Below are 9,577 nucleotides of genomic sequence, written 5' to 3'. Positions count from 1 at the left end.
TATTGACCGCCCAATAAATCTAAGTCCAATATTTACCCGTCCTTCTGCTCAGCCTGTGATCTTAATGAAATCGGAGAGGCTTTTTTTTTTTTTTTTTAGATTTTAGACTGCGATATTTTGTTACGAGCCCCCGTCAAAGCGGCGGTGGGTTTCCGTGGAGGACGTGTAACTTTCATTCTAATTATCAAACTGGAGAGAACCGAAGCGTGATAAGGTGACAAACCCCCCGCAGGGATGGGGAATGTGAACTCTGCTCAACTGGAACTCGCCCTTATTTACTTCTCTTTAAATGCTTTTTAAATCGCACCAGCTAATCTGAAAGGCTTTACCAGTGTTGATATATGTGTACACACTGTGTGACAGAGAGCGGAGGCAGGGGAGAGAGAGAGAGAGAGAGAGAGAGAGAGAGAGAGAGAGAGAGAGAGAGAGAGAGAGAGGTGGTGGTGCTGGTTTTATGGCCTCTCTCTACAGGGAGAGGGGATTATGTTTCTCTGCTGTCATGTGTTCTGACATTCAGAATGTTATTAAACTTCAATAGGCTGAGCTCAGGGTTCACTGATTACTCTTACTGGGGCTGAATCCATTATTCAAGGTTTACTTCACAGCCTGTGTTCACCGAAATCACGATCACGCCTGCACACACTTCAAGAACGGACGCATATCCACTCCTGCAGCCGCCGCGCACACCTGCGTACGTCGCATTCACCTGAGCGAATGCGCTGGGATAAAACTTGCCCTTCGTAATGAAGCACCTCTTAGGTCGAGTAAGAGGTTTTCTAATCATTCTAAATGCGTGATTGCCCAGCGGGAACGAGCGGGCTGACACGTAGAGTTACTCTTGTGCCTTTCAAGTGAACCTTTGACATTGAGAATCAAAGGAGAAAGAGATTGCCCACTGCTTCCAGGAGCTACGCCCCACACAGGCTGCTGCGATGAAAAATGTATCCCATTTCAAAGAACAGTTGAAAAGCACTAGAAGTATTGCTTTGCAGAAAAGAGACCTTAAAAAGGGAATTATAGACTATTGAGTGAAATATTTCATTAAATCGGCTTGGCGTTTTCCCCCGTTGCTCGGTTTTAACCCCGACAACCAAGCCAATGGGCTCGGATTAAGCTAGGTTTCACGAGGGAGGCTTCAGAACTTTGATCACTGGGGGAAGTAGCCCTGCTGCAGAGTCTGCTCATCTGTCATTCTGTCTGAGGCGATGTGGGGGACCATACATCTCTCCCTTCACCCCCTCGCTTCAGCTGCCCAGCAACCCTCCTTGTCCAACTCCTGTTTACCACCTCCATCCATCTTCACCAAAACACGGTTGCTGCCTTCGCCCGCAGAGACGGACGGTTAGGAAACAAAGGACGAGAGATGAGTCTCAGGGCCTTCGGGTTCCCTCAAGCCTCACAAGGGCCCGCCAGCAGCAGCAGCAGCCTCGTCTCCGTTCCCTCAGCATCATCGAGCGAAGCACCTCTCTCACAAAAGGGCTGCTGAATCTCGATAGCATTGGACTAATGGGCTCTGAATCATGATTTACTGTTCCTTTCAGCCCAGGCCCAGAGTGACCCTCAACACCACAGAGACGTGCAGGGAACAATAAAGCAGCAGCTGAATCATAACTCATTATAACTTCATACGTTTTCATTTACAGAGCATTATAACTGCATTACCCCTCGTAAATCACAAGCTAATGGGATAAGTGATGGCTTAAAATGTGAGCCTTGATTTGTCTACTGACCACTGGAGTGGTTGAAGGATATTTAACACTGTCCTCTCCTCTGCAGTTTCTGTCTCTGTCGGTACAATGAGCTCAGAATTGACTTTGCTTGTTGTTAACTTGCTGGCTTTGAAGGGAAGCCTAGCTCTCCAAATTATGGATGCGCATTGACAATGTTTGCAGTCACCATCCGTAATCAGGCCTGACATATATAAATTGGATTTTTCTTAGTCAGCATGAATTTCAGTGGTGTTGCAACCCCAACCGATTTATAGATGGCAGGTGGACATTGCAAAGACATGAAATCGTCTTTGCAATGTCCACCTTCCCGTCACATTCACACTCCGTTTTACACGGATGGTATGTCTGTTCAGTAAAATTTCGCGTGAGGGAATTTTTACGAAAACGAAAAGCCTTTCAAAAGTTGAAACTTCTACAAAAGCAGAAAAGTGCAGGTTGGGTCTGCTGTCAGCTTATACAGACTTAGTACTACTTTTTGAATGACATTTTTTTGTCACATTTTAATGGATAACTGTGTAAAATGGCTGAGCTGCTAAGAATAAGCAGATTTTGATATTATCAGAACTCTGTGCCCAGTAGTGCTTATTTTATAATAGGAGTTTGTGCAAACTTCACCTTGCAAGATCTTTCAACATTGAAATGCCACAGTGTTTTCCTCCAAAGGAAAGTACGTCTCGCAAAAAAGCCTTTTCTATTTGCTGAACCAATTTAAGCGATGGCTATGAGCTGCGAAAATTAAGGTAAGTGTTTTAGGCTTGACATCTTGATCTCTCGTTGGGGGTTGACTGCACAAAACTGCTCCATGGATTTTCCGGCAACGCTTGGTCTGCCGCTCGTAAATTGTTAGCGTGGAAGCATTACGGGTTCCTAACGGGAGTGACAAACAAGGAACATTCACCACAGTGAGAAACCATTGGCCACTAGTTGCGCTACTGTTAGCGCTTCTCATAAACCCAATAAGGTCGGAGAGTATCGCACACCGACTAACGACTGAACCTTTAACCTGATGACGTATTTCAACTCTTCACGACGTGTGCGCTTAACAACTTGTGTTTAACAGGAAATAGAAAATAGACGTCCCGTGTACACCTTGTGATATGTGTGATCAAGGGAGCACTAAGACTGTCCCGAGGCAATTTTTGTTTCTTGACAATGTGTCAGATGCCTTCCTTAGATTTCATGCTGCCATGAGTGTCAGTCACTCAGGCTGCAACAACCGGCCTGAGGGTGGGATGGATGAGAGACAAGAGATGCTGCATGCTATAACAAGGATTTAGTCTTGCAGCATCTTTGGAAGCGCAGCATGTGTTCCTGCGCCCCGTGCCCATGTCTGCCTTTCCCGAGCTCTCTGAGCAGAAGATGACTCCCACGCGCGCAAATAGCTGCAGACACCACCTGCAGTTGCTGGTGGGAGTCGGCGTGGAGAAACAATGGGTAACTACGCCAGGGAACAAAAAAAAAAAGAGATGCAGGTGAATTACAAGTGAGCTGACAGACAGAAATAATGAGGAAGCGTTGACGTCAGGGAAGCTGCGTGTGAGGGACACTGGCCTTTTATCAGAGATTAAAGCAGTTAATTCAAGCTGTTCGAAAGAGGAAATAAGCTTTTCCTCCATGATGGCTGTGAGACTTTACTCTATCTCATCAACACAAGCTGACAGCAGCTTCTTCACTGCTATTGATTTTCTCTCCTTCTCATTTTGGGGAAACATGCGTTACATGCCAGGTGGATATGCTTCGCTGGAGCTGGATTACCCCATCTCATAACAACATCACTTAAGTACAAAGGAAGAGGATGATTGACTTTGGGAATAGAGCTGATTTGAAAAAAAAGAGCACTCCTTTTCCCCACTCAAACGTAGTTGTTGACTTTAAAAGATGACCTCATTCGCAAATGTTCTCTAATAGCCATAATCCCAAGACCCAAACCAATAAAGAACATAAAAAGGAATCTGTAAATGGGCAGCTTTGGGAATCGCTAATATTTAGCTTGACTCCTTCTCCAAACACAGAAGAACTGATCAAACAACAGCAACAAATAATCCCTTTGAAAGCTCGTTTTGAGAAAACTGTTTTGTCTATAGCAGCACATTATACGTGACCGAACTATGTTGTCAGCATGTGTGGGTGTACAGACATATCACCCTCTCTAGGTGTCTTGGAAACTGACTTCACTGTTATTCAACTGTCCTTATTAGAGAAAATGTGAATATGTTTATTAGCCTGTGTATGTAGAGAATGTATGTATGTGTGGACACTGTCGCTGCCGGGTCATTTTTCTTCAACAGACCTTTAATGAGGGACTGGGACGGAGTGCCAGAATTCACTTGTAATGACTGCAGAGACCAGAGTGAAAATACTCTTCATGTATTTTTCATTTCATTGCCTCTACATTCTAAATGTCCTTTGGTTATTTGCGTTACAATTTCTAAAAATACACAACCTTTGCGGAGGTACTCATTAGTTAGCTGCAGGTAAAGGTAGAAGGTATTTAAAAAGTTCTAGCCGGCTGGAAACCAGAGTAAAACCATCACAATGACTGAACCAATTCAGAGTATTTCTGTACAGTGAGGTTATGCACCACAACCATTTGTAAAAAGCTGATATGTGTAAATACTTGAGATCATTTCTAAATGCTTATTTTAATGATTCACACACCAAACATGCCTTTAATATGCACTAATACGCTCAGTGGAAACCATCTTGGCAAGCTAACGTCAACGATCTTTCTTATCTTTACTTTTGTTGGTACAGCCAATCAGTGTCACGGAAAACAAATGGTGTTCCTGGATTGGCTGCTTTGCAAACGCCAAACAATAGCATGTCAAGAAGCAAATAAGGTTACAAAAAAAGAGAAAAAAAAAAAAAGAAAAAAAAGAAAAGTAAAAAATTTTGGAGCGCAGCAGCCCCATGAATAGGTAAACGTGGCGCTTGGAAAAGTGAAAATGAGGGACAGAAAGAGGGACATGTTAATTATATGTCCTCAGGCTGTCAGAGTGAAGAAGCTGATGTCACTAATCACAGAGCGGGGTGACGCAGCATGACATCCCGCTATCTCCAATGTAGCACACATGCGCGCGCCCGCGCGCGCTACTGCACACGGTGATAAGCAACGCGGCTCACTGTGACACTCTCTATATTTGTATCCTCATTATAATAATAATAATCATAAATCCTGCTTCTGGGCTGAACAATGATATGAGGGAGAACTGTTGCATGAAATGTTTCTTCCAGGTAATGAAAGCTATTTTTCGTTCCCCCAACCTTTTGAGCTCATGGGGGATTTGGATGCGTGAACGTACAGCTGAGATGTGGATGGGGAGGCAGACTTTATTTTTAATCATCAAACAATGAGGATTTGTTGTTTTGCAGCACCCGCGTCACTCTCTCTTGCCGCAGATGAGTTCGGTTTGGAACCACAGAGCTGCACTGAATTGATGTTCGAGTACAAACGTCGAATGAACATTTTGAGCAGGCTGACGATGTGTTGAATTTGCGAAAGTGTGTTTTTTTAATGAATGGCGACAGGTGTTGACATGCGTAGAACTGGTCAAGGTGAAACGCCTGTAATGGCTTTTTTTTTTTTTTTATCTCCACGAATGTGTTCAAGAGATTTGGGAATTTGAAATAAATTCAAAAGATCCCTGGATAGCAACATAAAAACACGTTGCTCAGAAATCGTCTCTGCATCAGAAAAGTTTTCAAACCAATGTCTGTCATCAAAAAGAGCTCTATGTGAACTCATGTCACGTTGAATCATGATTTATCCTGCAACTTCAGCTGGTTTAATTAAAACTCAACTTGTCTGTGTTTTTATTTGGTGCAAATATGAAAGAAATTCTGCCACCATTATGCTGACTTACCTTTTTATGAAAGAATATTAGAGAAAACAATTTTGGCGATGTAATTTTGACCGGATAAAATGTTCATCAGGAAAACAAGGCCGGGGTTTGATTGTCAAAAGGTGATCGCATGCTGGCCATGTAAGCATTATATTAAGAAGTATTCATACTCACATTTTGTCATGTGTCAGCAAAGTGTTTTGCTTGTGGGCCAAGCGGTTAAATCTTCCTCTTGACTCAGCAGAGGGCCTGGGTAAAACAGAATTTGTGATTTTGTTCCAATGATTAGTGTGAGAAATTCAAAATTTGGGCTATTATACAACCAAACCCTGATTTACACTTCTCCTTCATGCTTTGTAAAGCTGTTTCTTCACTCATGTTCTCTAATAAACCTCTGAGGCTTTCACATGACAGCTGTATGTACATATATACACACTGAGAATATGTTACACTAAGTTGAACTGTTTTCATTAACGAGGTGACCTCTAGAGGCAGCTGATTGTTCTGGATTTTATTTATGCCCATTTGATTGAAAATATGCCAAATACATGCCGAATTACTGAATGCTGCATGTCTGCCTCGACTTACAGCCCTGGAAAAAATTAAGAGGCCACTTAAAATGATCAGTTTTTTTCTGATTTTACTTCTTATAGGTAAGTTTGAGTAAAATGAACATTGTTCTTATATTCTACAAACTACTGACGACATGTCTCTGAAATTCCAAGCAAAAATGGCAGAAAATGAAAAATGGTCAAAATAACAAAAAAGATGCAGCGCTTTCAGACCTAAAAAATAATGCAAAGAAAACAAGTTCATATTTATTTAGAAACAACAACACTAATGTTTTAACTCAGGAAGAGTTCAGAAATCAATATTTGGAGGAATAACCATGAGGTTTTCAGTCGGGTTCAGTGCAGTGGTCTGTATTCACACCAGCCCTGTTTAGTCCACTTTAATCAGACTCTAATTTGTTTGTCTAGAACATCTGACTCGTTTGGAGAGTGTCAATGCAAATTTGAATTCCAACACGGACTAGAAAGGCAGACTCTGATCTGCCTAAAAACCTAGGTCTCGGTCCGGTTGAAGTGAACTCTGATACGGTTGGAAGGCAGTGTGAACGCAAGCGGATCGCAAAAGCAGAACCTAACGACAGCGCAGGAGATTCTGGATCACCAAGTAAGAAAACAGCTGGACAACCATCCGTAGTTATTCCTTTATTCAGTTACAAAAGCATGATGACTTTGTTCCAGGACACTTTGGTTAGAAAAAATGTTTATTTCTCAAAAATCTGACCCATGATAGTTCTATTCTCTTATACATATATTTTAAACTATTTACCAAGTTATTCACCACTGTTTTAAATAAGCTCAGTGAAAACCTTTCATTAAAAACGAAACAAAGTGAAAAAAAAACAAAAAAAACTAAAATAATTCCATGTCTGGTGAACAAACTGTAGATTCCAGTAGTAAAATACTGTAAAAATGACTAAAACAAACACAAAAAGAAATATCCACATCGTTACATTTAAAACACTTCAAATACCGTCCAGAAGTGCCTTTTTGAAAACAGAAAAAAAAAAAAAATCAACCAGAAACCTGGATTTAAACATCATTAGCATCTACAGATTATTCAACAGCAGTGTGCGTGTGTGTGTGTGTGTGTGTATGATTTTTTTTTTAAATATACTTTTCAAAGTGCCACGTTGCTAGCATCCCAACCCCTTTACAGTAAAAACACAGAGTCTGTTTTGAATAATTTGTTTCATTTTTTTTTCTTCTTTTTTCTTTAGAAATCTTTTTTTTTTCTGGTTTATAAAACATATTGCCTCTTCTGAAGAGAGCTGTGCTGTGTACTATCAACAACCTAAAAATGAAAAGAAGACGGACAAAGGGAGGAAGGAAAACAAAAGGTACTCGCACTGCTGTAAACTAATTCTGGCACGCTGACGTATGACTTCAGAGAGAACAAACATTTTTCACTAGTAAAGAGAAAAATCATTTTATATACAGAATACCAGGAGACATGTATGACTTGGATAAACTCCGACTGCCCAGTTGTCTAGCCCAGAGTAAGTCATACATTAGATTTTGGTTCCATGTTATTTTCTTTTTTTTTTTTTTCCCCCCCTCACTCACACACTCACACACGCACACACACTCAAGGAGCGCTGCCTTCATACAGGCGCCTGGCCTTTGAAATGAGAGGTCAATTCGAATGTGCGGTTCATAAACTAAGGCTCACCTGGGGTTTCCAGCAGCAGAAAAACTCCCATTCCAAGTAACCTTTCAGTCACCTCAGAGGAATAGAAATCACACATCTCTCACTTTTAAGCTCACAGATACCAAGTCTGAGTGACGGTGGCGCGATTTAATCGATCTGTTTTCAACACATTTGCTTCATTAAGAATTTCCTCGTACTTTTTCAGCATCTAAATACGGTGCAGATACATAATGTTGCAGTAAGCTGAACAGAGAAAAAATAAAAAGAACAAAAGAAGAAGGATGTAAAATGCAGAGATGAAGCTCGAATTATTATCCCCCCGCCCCCTCCTGGCTTTTGTGTAAAGAAACTTATTTGCAGTCTTGCTTTTTTGATAAAAGTAAACTTTTAAAGGATTTTGAAGCGAGTGTCTATATTTATAAGGTTTGAGTAGCGTCCTTGCTTAGAAGTCGACTTCAACTTTTTGCAGTGGTATCACTCCATAGCAGAACTGTAATAATTAAAATATGCTTAGCAGAAGTAGAAAATGTTGCTTTGCTGTCTTAGATAATCTCACATTGCCCAATATCGTATCCATGGTAGCACTGGCTAAAATAATCTCAAGTATTTGTTTCTGGTCCAGGTTGGTACAAAAAAGATCACTTGGATGGAGCTTGCTTTTTTTTCCAAGTGGATTCTCATCATTATTTATGAGCAGGAAGTAAACCTAATGAGGCTTAAGAATGCTATGTTACATACAGAGATTTACCTTCTAGACCATGTTTGGGGCATTGTTGTAATTTATGAGCTTGTATTTCAGCAGATGTTAGGACACTCTTGCTCCATGAGAGGATGGAATATGTGAAAATCCATCAATACTTACCTAGAGACATCACAAATGCAAAAAAAAAAACAACCAAAAAATAAAACAGAACAACATTACTGCCCCTTATATATAAAGACATATTTATGAAAGCTGTATCCATGTCTTTTTAAAATTTGACTGACAGTGATCTGAAGGGAAACGGCTCAACAACTGTCAGCGCATTTCAGATGAGATGCTGCCCCGAGAAAAGCTGTGATCACACCTTCTACTCTGCCCACTGCCAATAATAGAAAAAAAAAAAAAAAGTGCACACGTCTAAAATGATCAGATCATTCAAGCACAGCTAGCAAAACATTAATCCTCATTAATATCTGACTTCTTCTCGGGTGCTCAGTGTGAGCAAATGAGAATATTGTTAAAACATTGGTTTTGTATTGAGCATTCGATGCCCCCCCCCCCCCCACCCCCACCAAAAAATTCTAAACTTTGAAACTACTTAAAAAGATTCAGTCCACACAACTCAAGCTTTGTGATTCTGCATGTAAATACGTTGAATTCAAACTGTTGAACCGGATTTGTGAAGTGCAACAATCTTGGCCTGATTTTGGACTGTGGGAAGAAACTGTAAGGCCCAGAGAAAAGCCACACAAAGTGGTCTGTACAGCCGAGAACACAACGGGAGAATTTTAGGTTGTATTGATAATTTAACATTGGGTGTATAAACTAAACCAACAAATGCAAAAATATATAACAAAGCATTGATTTTCCTGGAAGTTCCCCAGCCTGAGATGCCTTTGTTAACTCTGCCGTCCTCTAACGTACATCCATGTTTCTTTTCTCCACACAGTGACTCCAAAATGCTTTACCCCCATAGAAACACAGTCAGTCAGTCAAACTGTGTCAGTTCCGCCTCTTTCCACTATTAGCTTACCGACAGCAAAGACAGATGAGGCCAACCTTCCTTTTATAGGCCACGCACA

This window comes from Poecilia latipinna, unplaced genomic scaffold (genome assembly GCF_001443285.1).
Source record: "Poecilia latipinna isolate Pla-1442-1.1 unplaced genomic scaffold, P_latipinna-1.0 Scaffold1905, whole genome shotgun sequence".
In the NCBI taxonomy this organism is placed as follows: domain Eukaryota; kingdom Metazoa; phylum Chordata; class Actinopteri; order Cyprinodontiformes; family Poeciliidae; genus Poecilia; species Poecilia latipinna.
Note: the sequence above shows the minus strand (reverse complement) of the source record.